This window comes from Aegilops tauschii, chromosome 7, assembly GCF_002575655.3.
Source record: "Aegilops tauschii subsp. strangulata cultivar AL8/78 chromosome 7, Aet v6.0, whole genome shotgun sequence".
Classification (NCBI taxonomy): Eukaryota; Viridiplantae; Streptophyta; class Magnoliopsida; order Poales; family Poaceae; genus Aegilops; species Aegilops tauschii.
Genome location: NC_053041.3, coordinates 228,732,941 through 228,746,525, shown reverse-complemented (window position 1 = coordinate 228,746,525; position 13,585 = coordinate 228,732,941).

Genomic DNA, 13,585 nt, shown 5'->3' with positions numbered 1-13,585 from the left:
ACCCAAGTTGCCAAGGGACGGTCCCGCACGGTGCTCTAGTTTGGACCAGCACTCAGAGGAACACTGGCCCGGGGGTTTAAATAAAGATGACCCTCGGGCTCGCGAAAACCCAAGGGAAAAAGGCTTAGGTGGCAAATGGTAAAACCAAGGTTGGGCCTTGCTGGAGGAGTTTTATTCAAGGCGAACTGTCAAGGGGGTCCCATAAATCACCCAACCGCGTAAGGAACGCAAACTCAAGGAACATAATACCGGTATGACGGAAACTAGGGCGGCAAGAGTGGAACAAAACACCAGGCATAAGGCCGAGCCTTCCACCCTTTACCAAATATATAGATGCATTAATTAAATAAGAGATATTGTGATATTCCAAAAATATCCATGTTCCAACATGGAACCAACTTCAACTTCACCTGCAACTAGCAACGCTATAAGAAGGGCTGAGCAAAAGCGGTAACTTAACCAAACAACGGTTTGCTAGGTAAAGATGGTTAGAGGCTTGACATCGCAATATGGGAGGCATGATATAGCAAGTGGTAGGTAGCGCAGCATAGCAATAGAACGTCAACTAGCAAAGCAAAGATATAAGTGATTTCGAGGGTATGATCATCTTGCCTGCAAGGTTCTCAGAGTTGTCGAAAGCTTGATCCTCGTAAGCGTACTCAACAGGTTCCTCGTTCACGAACTCATCTCCCGGCTCTACCCACAGCAAGAACATAAGCAATGGAACCACAATCAATCACGGGAAATGCACAAGCAACATGATGCAAAACATGCATGATATGCGAGATATGATATGCGATGCGTATGCGTGCTCTGGAAGAAAAAAGGATGAACAAGGCAGTAACTTGGCAAACCAAGTATGCCACTGGAAGGATGAGATGATTTTGGTCGAAATCGATATAAAGATCACCGGAAACGGATGCACGGTTTGCAAATGGCAAGCAAAACAAGAATGACACGATTCTGCGATTAACAGCATGATAGCACTTAGAATACAACAAGTAACTATGCTACAGCACCACAACATAGCAACAAAGTATATGGCAGTAATCTACAGAAGATGCTTGACAAAAGATGAACACTGAGCTACGGCTATATCACACCATAACAGGTTCAAACAAGCATGGCAAAAGTGCAAAAAATATCAGGTTCACAGACTTGGTGAAATTACTGGACATGGCTGAAACAGCATCAGGTAGCAATGTTCAGAGTAAGCAAAACACATGCTACAGGAACTTAACATAGCAAAACAAGGCATGACATGAATCTACTAAATGCATAGAACAAAAGTCCCTTAGTGACCATGAACCAAAAAGGATCAGAAGATATGATGGCAACCATGTAAACATAGCAAGTTTCGTTAACAGGTTTCAGACTTAGCAGAAAACAGAGCATGGCAGAAACAGTATTATGAAGGCATCTTGGTGAGCTTGATTCCCTCACCACAAAGCAATGCATGACAAAACAAGCATACCTACAGCAATATGGAATGTTTATTAAGCTAACCATGGCAAGAGCAAATACATAGCATGAAAGGATCAACTACAACAAGCTTGGAAAAATTGAATAACACGTAAACAATCTGCCAGGAACATTTTTATAGTAAAAGTAGAGCAAGATTAAGACATGCTATGGCACTCCATAATTTCAAACAGGGGCATGGATGGATAGAGCACAACTATATCTACAAAAAATCCTGACTGAACATACTCAAAAGAAGCATAGATCTCACTGTAGACACATGGATACATGGCAACAAAATAACAGTAGTAACAGACTTAGCAAAATTCTAAGTCCCTGAAAACAGAAACATCACGAAGCCTAGTTTGCATTCTTGTGCTAGTCACCACATAGATCACAAAAATACATGGCATACACTTCTGTAAATATGGCATGGCATAGATCAAAATACCTGTAGAGCTCATGCCCATAAGATGCGCACAATAAATGCAACAAAATTAACAAAACACCAAGTTCTGATAAGTAACAGCAGTTAACAGCATATAGCACTCTTGCACCAGAGATTTAGGCATCAAGATGGGCTCAAATGAACAAGGCATAATGGAACAAAATGAAGAGCATCTCGAGGCAAACATTTCTACATATCATGCACGCAAAACGGAGCAGTATGCGATGAGATATGATGCGATGAACATGAGTATATAATGTAAAATATACGGGACTTGGAGAATTTCGAGGGGAGGGGATAAAGTCAACCGTGGATCTGGATCGGGCTCGAGGACGCCGGGGTCGGGGCGCACGGCGGCCGGAGCTCCTCGCCGGAGCAGAGGCGGTGGCCCGCCGGAGGAACTCGGGCGGCGACGGGGAGGGACCGGATCCGGCGACGTGGGGTCGGGGAGAGGAGGCGCGCTCGGGGGAGGCGCGAGCGGAGCCGCGGCGGGCGGCGAGGCGCCGGCCGGCGACGATGGCGGCGGAGGGCGGCGAGGCGAGGCGACGAGGCGGCGGGGACGGGATCCGGCGGCGGCGCGGGGATCCGCGGGAGGAGGCGCGGGCGGCGGCGGAGCGGGCTGGGGGCCCCGCGCGGGCCATGCGGGCCGGCGGCGGCGCGCGGTGGCTGGGCCACGTGGCGCCCTCTGGTTGGCCCGGGGCGGCGGCGGCTTTCGTCCGTCCGGACCGGACGTGTCCGGCGGCGCGGGGTGGAAGAAGACTAGGGTTTCGCCCGAATTTCGGAGGGGGAGGTGTTTTTATAGGTAGAGGGGGCTAGGAGACTCCAAATGGAGTGTGGTTTTCGCCCACACGATCATGATCGAACGACCGAGAGCATGGAGGGGACTTAGAGGGGTTATTGGACTGTTTGGAGGGGGTTTTTGCTGCAACACACTAAAGGACTTTGCGGTTACCCGGTTAACCGTTGGAGTATCAAACGACCTTAAAATGGAACGAAACTTGACAGGTGGTCTACCGGTGGTATACCAAGGCCACTTGGCAAACCTCGGTCCATTCCGAGAACGTTTAACACCCGCTCATGAAAAGAAACAAGAGGGACGCGCCGGTGCATGTGGGAGTGTCGGATTGCAAAACGGACAACGGGAAAAATGCTCGGATGAATGAGACGAACACGTATGCAAATGAGATGCACATGATGACATGATATGAGATGCATGACATGAACAAAAATGCAAAACGAAAAACAAAACCCGACCACGGAGGGAATATCATAACACATAGCCGAAAATGGCAAGAGTTGGAGTTACAAATATGGAAAGTTACATCCGGGGTGTTACATTGCGACACATGTTTCTCTTGTCTGTCGAGTGGTGAGGACTTGCAGCAGCGGCCTTGGCAGGAGGGGACGACAACATAGGTGGACAACATTTCTGGTGATGCTTCTTGAGTACCGAGCCACGATTTCTAGGGTGAAAGCCCAAGGTCTGGCCTTCATTGGTTGTACCTGACAATGATCTTTCTAAAGGCATTGTTTTGGATCTAGGACTTTCTCCAGGTGAAAACTTAAGATCCTTGATCGGGCGGCGACAACGCGTGTGCATTGTTTCCCTTTTGAAGGCGTCGTTTTTGGAGAACCTCTTTTGCGGTCCGGGTGTTGTCTTTGGTGGTGGTTAGAGTGTTGCTGGTGTGAGTGTTTCATCACTTCGGCCGACGGGGCCTTTGTTTTTTATTCTTTGTTTTATATTTATCTTTCGATGTCTTGCTGGTGCGGAGGCTGGGTGTAATTGGTATCTTCGCGATATTAATATTTTCCCTTTACCGAAAAAATATATCTAAGAAGTTCATCCCCCTATCTCAATTATCTTGACATGTAGCCCATCCACATCAACAAACCATGCCACCTCATTAGAAACTGATCCTGGTGACCCCACGTCACCATGAAAATAATTGCTTTTGTCTTTTCATTGAACCATCAAGCTGTGTAGCTGGTAATCTGTTTGGGCCACAAGTTTGCCTGCTCTTCTGTTTGGGCTGAAGCGAATGAACCCATCTATTTTTTCGTGAGATCCTCTAATCCAGGGAGCAGGAAGGTTTGTTTGCTCAAAAAAGAGGAAGGTGCCCCGTCTCCTCCGCATCTTCTTCGTAGCAGTGCCTCCAATTCTCCACAACAATTACTCTCCACTTCTATTGATTTCCCTCTCCCTTTTCACCTTCTCCATCAAATCCCATTGGGACGGATGGGTTTCCTTCTCTCTGCATCCTCACTCATGAGTAACCGATGCGGTGGATCTCCCCTTTAAGTAGATCTGGAACAATAAACTCCTCGGCATGTAGCCCTCACTAATGGCCGTGTTCGCTGGCGGCATCCTTGCTCGCCTTATCGGAGCACACCCCACGCTGCTTGTTGGTCTCCTCCTCATAGCGAACTGGTCGCGACCTAAGGGGGAGATTTGATTTTAGGTTGCGCCGCTCCTCGATGTCCTCTTCAAGACCTTAACGCTGCAGGCCTGTTCTACCTGACCCTCTCATCTCTGGAGCTCCACACCGTTGTTAGCGTAGATGGCGCCTACACATGGGTGCAACAACCAATTGAGCAGGTATATGATTAGTTTGTTGTTTATCATGCCCAATGAGCTATCATTTTTCATCATCAGATTCCTCTCTGCTCTATAATTTTGTCGGAGTGCATGGTGATGACATGGTACATTATTTCTTGCTCCCTCTACCCTGATTCATGGTTGATCTTCTTGCTCTTCAGCAAGAAGTATATCCACTCCTACAGTTGTTTCCTTCTTTTCTACATGGTGCTACTTTGCATTGTCTGTAAGTGTATATCTGCTCCTACAGTGCAGTTGTGTAAATCGATTTCTAATCCTTTGTCTATTTACACTAGCAGGTTACTTCAATCGTTTGATGGATTCTGCCATACTAACAAATGCTTAATGTTGCTATTTTGCCTTGAATTTCATAATGCTATTACAAGTATTCAGTCAATGGCAAATCCTTACTCTCAAGTGGTTATCTTTTACTTGATTTAGTAGTGGACCAAGATTTACTAAATATAGAATAATTATGTATTAACCAATAATGCATCATGTGTTCTGTTCTTCGGGGCTATCATATGTAGGACAATAAATTGATCTATTTCTGAGATCTTTAATACATGACTCGACCTAACATGTATTTATTCCCTTCCTTATATTTCATTATGGAAAGTTAAGGGGAAATAAAAATGACGGTGTAGTTATTCTCAGTTCCCAAAAATGTTGTCTTATAGTATGATTTTTATGTTGTTTGATTGAATCTATTGCAGCTTAGTAATCTGGCATATGTAGGATTAATTCTTGGTTTGCCCCATTTGGTTATTTTTTAATATTTTGACACTTGAAGTTTGGGAGCCAAAAACCATATTTATTAAGATTTAAATAGACGACTTTTTCCCATTGCGGGTTAAGCAGGAAAGAACCATCTTTACAAAGAAGTGTACCATGGAGTGTTTGTTTATAATCAATTTTTACGAATTTTGTGTCTTCATATTGCTCAAATGTTCATCCACAAGTATATGTATTGTTTCGCAATGTAAACATGAATGTTTCCATCCAAAAGTCAATCACAAGATCATTTTGTTTTCTTCGGGAGGTTGTATCTTGAAATGACCTCAACATTAGAATGATTCCCCATGTCTTGAGTTTGTCAGCTACAGGTCTACTATTTGCCTCAATTATTTTAGAAGCAAGGATCTGTTGTAGGTAAGAACGGCTTCAATATTATGTATCGGACTGCTAAAAAGCACATTAATTCTATATTGTATGGGTAAGGCCAAAATATTTTTATTCACTTTGTATCAGTTTAATGTGAGTGAACATGGAGAATCATAAAGTCTCGCCGCAACGCGCATGGCGTCATCTAGTTTAGAGAACAAAACACAACCCCCTCAAATAAAAGAGAACAAAACACGACTCTAGCAGATGTCCTATCAGTATATGTTGCTCACGGCTCTAGTAGTGTCCTAACTGCCAAAAAATTAGGACAGTCCTATATTTTGCCTCCAAGAGCAAGTTCAGCAGTTCCCATAAAGTTTCTCCCCTATATCTCAAAAACGGGACTCCCCTAATAAGATTCTCCCCTAAAAATTGCTCAACTCCAACAGTTTCCCTAAACATCTCCCTTATTCTATCTTTTAAGAATATTTCATAACTACCAACGGCTAGTTTTCAGCTCTATAAATACATGATCACCCCTCATATTTCTCACAATCATGATTCTACCTCCTCTTCTACTTCTCTTTCGCCATCTCTCCACAATGAAATGAGTCGCCGTGAAGCTTGGCTCGACAATTTTGCGAGATTTTTCCTTCGAAGATGAGGAACTCATGATGGCTGCAATCGTAGCAAATTTCTGTGTGTTGTGATCGAGGTCTTTGGGGCTCAGTACCTGAGATCTCCAAATGTTGAAGATACTGCTAGATACTTGCAATTGGAGAGCAATGGGGGTTTCAGGATATGCTCGGAAGCATCGACTGCATGCATTGGAAGTGAAAAAATTGCCCTACTGCACACAAAGTTTTTGTTGTTGGCCATAACCGTGTACCCAAGTCATTCTTGAAGCCGTTGCTTCACAAGACCTTTGGATTTGGCATTCTTTCTTTGGTTTACTAGGATCTCATAATGATTAAATGTTCTTCACCATTCACCCGTGTTTGAAAATCTAGTTGAAGGGCATGCTCTAGAAGTGAATTATACCATCAATTGTCACAACTACAACATGGGGTATTACCTTGTAGATGGCATATATCCGCAATGGGCAACATTTGTGAAGACAATTCCAAATCCAAGAGGTGAAAAGACCAAAAATTCAAAGCGCTTGCTTTCACAGGAGGGGTAGGTTCTTCAAGCCCTTCGAGATTAGTTTGTTGTTCTTCATGCCCTTCGAGATCAACTTCTTGTTGTTCATGCCCTTAAAGATCGACATGTTGTTCTTGAGTCCAGTGCAAATCATTCAATCCGACATTACTATGCAAAAGATCAAAATAACTCTGATTTTCATCTTCCATTACCAAAATCTGAAACAAAAACAAAGGTACATTTAGCTTAAACAGCAGCAGGACAAATACAAATAACTAGCAATAGCAGTAGCACAAAAATTTCGAACAAGCTCTCTCTGCTCTATGTAAATGTGCAACAATTTTCAGCATCATACATCAATAACACACATCAGTAGCACCTGCACTAGTGAGCACTTACAAGCAGTGGTAGCTTCACCAACACCTCTCTCTCTCTGCTAGCTACTCTCTCACACATCTCTCTGCTGCACGCACACATCACCCAGCCCCTGAAGCAGCAGCGGCCAGCATACCCCCTCCCGCTATGCTCTATCCCCCGAGCAGGAGCTCCTCCCATCGAACACATCCTGGTCTTGCAGCCGCGCCCCTTGTCGGTGTCAAAATCGGCAGATCTCGGGTAGGGGGTCCCGAACTATGCGTCTAAGGATCAAAGGTAACAGGAAACATGGACACGAGGTTTACCCAGGTTCGGGCCCTCTTAATGGAGGTAATACTCTACTTCCTGCTTGATTGACTTTGATGAGTATATGGGTTACAAGAGTTGATCTACCTCGAGATCGTAATGGCTAAACCCTAGATGTCTAGCCTGTATGATTATGATTGCCTCTACGGACTAAGCCCTCCGGTTCATATAGACACCGGAGGGGGCTAGGGTTGTACAGAGTCGGTTTACAGAGAGAGGAATCTTCATATCTGAATGCCAAGCTTGCCTTCCACGCCTAGGAGAGTCCCATTCGGACACGGGGGGGGGGGGGTGTCGGTGTCAAAACCGGCGGATCTCGGGTAGGGGTCCCGAACTGTGCGTCTAAGGTTAATGGTAACAGGAGGCGGGGGACACAATGTTTACCCAGGTTCGGGCCCTCTCGATGGAGGTAATACCCTACTTCCTGCTTGATTGATCTTGATGATATGAGTATTACAAGAGTTGATCTACCACGAGATCGTAGAGGCTAAACCCTAGAAGCTAGCCTATGGTTATGATTGTTCTTGTCCTACGGACTAAACCCTCCGGTTTATATAGACACTGGAGGGGGCTAGGGTTACACAGAGTCGGTTACAGAGAAGGAGATCTACATATCCGAATCGCCAAGCTTGCCTTCCACGCAAAGGAGAGTCCCACCCGGACACGGGACGAAGTCTTCAATCTTGTATCTTCATAGTCCAACAGTCCGGACAAAGTATATAGTCCGGCTGTCCGAGGACCCCTTAATCCAGGACTCCCTCAGTAGCCCCTGAACCAGGCTTCAATGACGATGAGTCCGGCGCGCAGATTGTCTTCAGCATTGCAAGGCGGGTTCCCTCTCCGAATACTCCATAGAAGATTTTGAACACAAGGATCGTGTCTGGCTCTGCAAAACAAATTCCACATACCACCGTAGAGAGTACAATATTCCACAAATCTAATCCGCTGACAACTTTTCCTAACGTGACATCACGCCACGACCCGGTCTTTATTTGAACCGTTCTCCCTAACCAGCTACTGCGCATGTTGCGAGGCGGTTTTATGGGCATGTCTTATCGAAGCAGAGATCGTGTCCCCCTATCTCGGGATTCTCATCAATACGGGTATGGGTAATCCAACCGCGTCTTCAGCGCGACGCTTGGGGAATAAGCGAGGTTACGGGGTGGGGAGGCACTGGATCCCTGCCGCCTTTATAAGGAGATAAGGACTCCCCTTTTTCACCCACGCCTTCTTCTTCTGCTTATCCATTCCCCTTTGCTCGAGCCCCATCGCCCAAGCGTTCGTCTTCTCCGCCCACAAAGGCCTTCCGAAAATGTCTGGATCCGGAGCAGGAGGCAAGTGGATGGCCTCTACCGTCCGGGAGAAGGATATCAAAAAGTTTCGGGAGGCCGAGTATCTGGCCCAGAAAATCAGCCACTGTCTCCCGATGGCAGGACGGATCGTCCCTACTCCGGAACCCCACGAGAGGGTTGTTTTCCTCCCTCATTTTGTCCGCGGGCTGGGGTTTCCCCTCCACCCATTCGTTCGTGGCATCATGTATTACTATGGGATCGATTTTCATGATCTATCCCCCAATTCCTTCCTCAACATCTCGACGTTCATCGTCGTGTGCGAGGCCTTTCTCTGCGCCTCGCCACACTTCGGCTTATGGCTGAAGATCTTTAATGTGAAGCCCAAGGTAGTGGGCGGTGAGCACGTCGAGTGCGGAGGCGCCATGGTGAGCAAGATTCCCAACGTCACATGGCCAACAGGTACTTTCAATGATTCCGTCAAAGGGTGGCAGCAGTAGTGGTTTTACATCACTGAGCCGCGCGGCACGAAATGGGCCGCTGCTCATGAATTCTGATCCGGAGCCCCCCTGCGGCTTACGTCCTGGCCCAAGAAGGGCCTGGATTGGTCTTCGTCCGACGAGCTGTCGGCGCTCCAGAAGCGCGTCAAGGATATGGAAGACAAGAATATCAAACTTGTCAATGTAGTCCAGGTGATGTTAGCTCGCCGGATCCTTCCTTGTCAACACCGGGCTTGCAATTTATGGGAATTCGACCTGGCCAAGCACCAAACCCTGCGAGAGCTCTTTGGCTCCTCACACAAAGACATATGGAAGGTGCTTTTTAAGTCCGGCAAATCATGGCCGGACTCAGCCGGGGACCGCGGGTACCACCTGTCCCGCCCCGCAAGTTCGGTAAGCCATTATAAGTTTTATTCGCATAACCCAAGGGAAACGCTTAACGTGTTTTCCACAACTCTCCTAGGGCTGGACGAAGAAGGCGGGGTGGATCTACTGTCCGGCCCCGCTACCTGAAGAACCGGCCGACCCACTTCTAACGAAGATGCTGGTCCCGGCGCCCTACAAGGCGCCGAAGAAGAAGGCCGAGAAAGAGGCCAAGAAGACCAGGGGCAGCCTCCGTCATCGTGGTGCCTCGAACACGATATCTGAAGACTCCAATGCCCGTTCTTCCTCATAAGAGGACGACGAGGAGGAGGAAGACGAATCCCCAGCGGGGGGGGAGAAAGAAAAGGACAGCCTCCACATCCTTGGAGGCCGAGTCGCCTAAGAAGGGAAAAACTCCTCTTCCAGAGGAGTCCACCGCCGCTGATAGCAGACCGGAGTGGGATCCCAGGGCTCAGCCCCTGGTGAACTCGTGAGTATATAAAATCCGAACACGTTTATGCATCCAGACCCATCATGGCATAATATTTTAATCTGGGCCATACTTTTTGTAGTCCGGCGAGGCCCCGCGCCGAGCAATCCTCGTCGGAGGATTTGCTAGGCTCGGATGCTATGGAGAGCGGGACACCCCCGAAGTCCCCTTCCCCCAAACATGTGAATGACACCGAGGCTTCGTCCCAGGAGGACCCAGGCCAAGGAGGGGGGAAAGGATTGCAAAGGTGGCACCAGGAGGTCAAACTTCAGGGGCCGGACACATGGGAGAGAAGGCTCCCATGGGCGTCGTCGGCGGGAGCCATCTTGAATTTGGCCCCCAGCCGAACGCAATTCTGGAGACCAATATGGTTCCAGAATCAGGCAGGCGGCCTCCCTCGGCTAGAGGGGGTGTACCTGTTCCACCGGCAACCTCTGTCCAACCAGAGGTGCTGGATACTTTATTGGCGGCGCTGAAAAGCGCCTCCATCATCGATGAACACCGTGCCCTTATGGGTGCGGTGATTGAGAAGATTCAGTCTGCGGAGAGTGGACTGAATGAAGCCTGTATTAGCCTTATAAGAGGATTTGAAGTATGTTTTATGAGGTTTCGAAGAGTGTCACAGTATAGATAGTAGCCCCTGATACACTGTTCGGTGAGAGAAAGAACCGGACAGAGGATCAAATCTATGTTCGCAGGAGACTCACTTGATGACATTTACATCTCTTCTTTTATAAACAGGCGTCTGTAGCGACTGCCGCCTCTCATACTGCGGAGGTCTCCGGACTAAATCAAAGTCTGGAGCGGGCCACAGAAGAATTGGGCCAGTTGAAAAGGCAGTTGGAGGATAAACAAGGTATGCACAAACCTTGCTCACGTTTAGTGCGAATGAATTTAAAATATGTTTTATGATTTTCGACAAGGACGATGACCGAAGTCGAGGCTCTTAAGAAGGCTGTTGCCGAGGCCGAGAGAAAGGCAGCCGCAGAGCGGGCTCTCCGTGAGAAGCACGAGGCCAGGGTTATTGAAGCTGAGCAAGAGCTTCAAGAGGTCGTGAAAAGATGCGAGGCCTTGGAGCAGAGTCTAACGGAGAAAGAATCCGAACTTACCAAGGCTCATCAGGTCGCATGCGATGCCCAGGGGGAAACCCAAGGTGCCCTGCAGGAGATCCAAGAGGCGAGGAAGATCGCGGCGGGTAAGGCTTGTTCCATGTAAAGCAAGTATTTGGGGAGAAAATCATGTTTCTAATCTTGAGTTCGGATTCTCTAGGGGTATTTGCGGAGCTGCCACGCAGCATATGTGATGCCGCACAATTCTACCGAGCCGAAGAAAGGAACACTACGAATAAGTTCTTCTGGTCGCAGTATCTGGCACCGAATTATCCGGTGCCTTTTGCCGATCAACTGAAGCAGCTAATCGAACTGCATAAGGCGGCCGAGCTAGCCATGAAGGATTTGATTATCTGGCTATGGCCCGCCGAGCCAATTCCAAGCAGCTACTTCGGGCTCGTGAAGCAGCTTGTGAGTGCCTGCCCTCGACTGGACGTCGTCAAGCGGTCAGTCTGTATAGAGGGTGCGCGAATGGCCTTCGCCCACGCAAAGGTGCACTGGGGGAAGATGGATGCTGAAAAGCTGGTGACCGAGGGACCGCCGGAGGGAAAGGAGCACCACAAGCCTGAGTTATATTATGAAAGTGTCCTGAAAGGATCTTGCCTTGCGGCGGAGCAATGCACCAAGGACATTATATTTCCATGAATACAATCATGTTGTCCTTTGTAATGTTTGAACAAGGTCATTCTATTATTTATTGCTTGTTATATGAAAGTTTATCCTCCTGCGCGGCCGTTTTATATATTAATCCTGAGAGTTGGCCAGTCGTCGGCTTCTGCCCCCACGTAGGAAGTACGGGGGTGTTCGGGATAAACCCGATCACTCTTTATCCCAGTTTTGGGTCCTTCGAAGGAGGTGTTCAGCACAACGAACCAGGCAATCGGACTATGGGGCTTTAGCACTCTCACTTAGCCATAGGAGCTTTAGAAAAGCAAGGTAGGCACAGCCCCTGGTGTTCGGAAGACCGCACGAGGGGCTCTATAAGCACCTGATCGGAAGAAAAGCCGATCCATCGCATGCTGCATTGGTTATGGCATTATGCGGGAGGAATCCTTAAAGATTTTACAACCTCTCGAACAGCTGACCAGCTCTCGCTGTATCATGACAATCAGTTTTCAGCTTTCTCTACTGAGGTGCTCGTCCGAAAGAACCGGGACACAATCGCAGTAGTTCTCCCTGTGCCGCCTTAGCCGATATAGCGGAACGTAAGGCAGCAAAACATGGGAGCCGGGAAAACCCAACATTTGACCCAAGACATGATTCGGAGCTGATGCATATAATGCTATAAGTTCGGGGTGCCAAACTACCATGAAGGTGTTCGGACTTTATTGCCATATTATGGGTAAAACGAAGCCCCTGGCATGTTAAGGCATATCGCGGTGTACGGATGCCATTTGATAAAAGAGTTTCAATAAGAGATAACAGCAGATAAGCGTCATATAAATCCACATGTTGTATTTGAATAATACGTCGATGCGTATGCAGTACATGTAATGTAATAAAAAGAGAAAATGACTGCGGAACATACTGAGACCAGGCAGGAAGAAGCTGTGTGCGGATCTGGAGTGCAGTCAGATGGTCATCGAGGGGAATATCTAAGGGTTCCCTTGCGCGTTCGAGCTGTTTCCATATTGTCAGTCCTGGCCTGGGCAAAAATGAACCAATAAAGAAAATGCAAGAAATGTTTGTGTGCCATAGAGCGGTTGAGCTACAGTATGTGGCCTGTCCTGACTTTTGCCGGAGTGTTTATTTGAGCTCTGGACGAGCCGGGCTATCCTGCCGCGAAGTAGTTCAGACTCCTTTGACGGTGTCCGAGAGCTTGGCCGTCGACTTGAGGTTCGATTGAAAGGTGCCACTCGTTGCTTCTGCTGTTAAAGCAGCGGTATACTCTTTGGTACCGAGGGGGAGTTCGGCCTTGCCATTAACCGTGATGAAGCCGCGCAGACCGGGCATCTTGAGCTTACGGTAGGCATAATGTGGCACCGCGTTGAATCGAGCGAACGCGGTTCGTCCGAGCAGTGCCTGATAATCACTGCGAAAGGGGACGATGTCGAAGATTAACTCTTCAGCACGGTAATTGTCCGGTGATCCGAAGACTACCTCAAGGGCGATGGAGCCTGTACAGCTGGCCTCCACACCTGGTATAATACCTTTAAAGGTGGCTTTAGTGGGCTTGATCATCGAATGATCGATACCCATCTTGTGCACTGTGTCTTGGTAAAGCAGGTTTAGACTGCTGCCTCCGTCCATAAGGACTCGTGTTAGGTGGAACCCGTCAATTATTGGGTCGAGGACTAGTGCGGCTAAATTGCCCTGATTGGTATTAACCGGACGATCCGTGCGGTTGAAGGTGATCGGCCCTAGTTTATATTGTGGGGCGACTGGTTCCGTTAAGTCGACA